Source organism: Seriola lalandi, unplaced genomic scaffold, assembly GCF_002814215.2.
Source record: "Seriola lalandi dorsalis isolate HSWRI2012SDOR001 ecotype SW California unplaced genomic scaffold, Sedor1 jcf7180002054384, whole genome shotgun sequence".
Taxonomy (NCBI): Eukaryota; Metazoa; Chordata; class Actinopteri; order Carangiformes; family Carangidae; genus Seriola; species Seriola lalandi.
The window spans coordinates 36,507-38,649 of NW_019524937.1; positions in this window are offsets into that span (position 1 = coordinate 36,507).

Consider the following 2,143-nt stretch of genomic DNA (forward strand, 5'->3'; position numbering starts at 1 on the left):
TTCCTTCGTTGCTTTTTGTTTTGTTTTGTTAAAAGAGTGAATGAAGTTGTGACGGTCTCCGCTGAGACAGAGGAGAGGAGAAGCTACTAGCCCTCTCTCGCTGTCACTTCTAGTCGCGTTGCTCTCCTCCCCAGTAATGTTAAATTCAGTGGCGGCTGCTGGTCTTATAATGAGGGGGAGGTCATTTTCGGCCTACATCATAAAATGTGTCAGTTTATTTATATGTAAATTTGCAGAGTGACAGCAGAGAGTCCACTGGTAACACATTTTGTACCCTCTGGGGTTCCTCGCATCCAAAAAAGGACACACAAAGAAAATGCTATGAAATCATCATATATCAATATTTATTTCTGCGTTTTTGCATACATCTCTTAAACCACTTCAGTTCTGCTCAAACCTATCAAATGTTTATTAGTTTTCAGGATTTAAACCCTTTAAATGCCAGTTTGAAGACATGTTGCCTCTTGTTTTATTAAAAAAAAAGACACAGAATATGAGATATTTCCCACATAATACATGATGGAGGGATGTGACGTTGTTTTATATCAGAGTCTTTTATATCAAGACATTTCTCAAAACCAGAATATGATCAGGGTGACTTTTGAACACTGGAAATAAATCATGTACTAATCCCGGCAGTAGCCCCCGTGGCACTCAAAATTTCCCTGGAATTTTCTAGCTTCATTTAATGTCTTATGGTCATGGTGGAAAACTGATGTGCAAGTTTATAGGTAAACTCTAGAATTAAACTATTCAAAAGTTCCATGGAAAATTACTCTCTTCTCCAAGTTGAAACATAGGAGAAGAAGGGTGACGCCCCTGAAACGTGCGCCAGCCCCCAGGGGATAAAACAGTCGTGATCCATTCACACATTATAAAAAAGCTTGATGCTAAGACAAGAGAAGCTAGTGTCTCCAGGGTTACCACGGCAACCAGAGCCACCTGGGTTGGAACCCAAGGGGTCCTCATCTACAGCGCAACTCACAGAAGGCTGGTCTTAACACTCTGCTCATGACTGGGTTGATGTTGAAATATAGTAATATTTAATCATCAAATCTTATTCGTAGACATAGTGTCATTACTGGTATAGCCACAGTGTATAGCCATAACATAGTCTCTCCCGCGATTGCTAACTCATCACACCGCTCATTTCATTATTATTTTCATCTTTATGATTATTAAACCTTGCATTTACTCTGTAGATAGTAGATTAGTTAATAAACCCAGTTGTTGTCCTGTTGTATTCTTTTGACGTAGAGACTGGAGATCCATTGAATCGAGAAATCATGGCTTCTGATATGAGATTGATAAATTTATCAATGAAGTAATTCATTGTTGTCCTCCCAGAGGACTGGTGCCCCATTTCAACGAGAGTAAATTCTAAATTATGGCGTCAACGCTGCATTATATTAATAACTAGAAAATTCCAGGGAAATTTTGAGTGCCACGAGAGCTACTGCCGGGATGAGTACATGATTTATTTCCAGTGTTCAAAAGTCACCCTGATCATACTCTGGTTTTGAGAAATGTCTTGATATAAAAGACTCTGATATAAAACAATGTCACATCCCTCCATCATGTATTATGTGGGAAATATCTCATATTCTGTGTTGTTTTTTTTAATAAAACAAGAGGCAACATGTCTTCAAACTGGCATTTAAAGGGTTAAAATCCTGAAAACTAATAAACATTTGGTAGGTTTGAGCAGAACTGAAGTGTTTTTTTTTTTCTCTTTTTTTTAAAGTATATTTTTGGGGCTTTTATGCCTTTATTTGATAGCACACAGTAGAGAGACAGGAAATGGGGAGGCAGAGAGAGGGGGAATGACATGCAGTAAAGGGCAGTCCGATGCGGGTGTCGAACCGGGGCCAACTGCAACGAGGACTGTGTAGCCTCTACACATGGGGCACCTGCTTAGACCACTACGCCACACAATGCCCCAGAACTAAAGTGGTTTAAGATATATATGCAAAACAAATATTGATATATGATGATTTTATAGCATTTTCTTTGTGTGTCCTTTTTTGGACACGAGGAACCCCAGAGGGTACAAAATGTGTTACCAGTGTATAATAGACCTGTAACAGTAACTGACATTAGATTTTAAAAATATGTCAAAAAAGACACTTTCTTGCAGAAATCC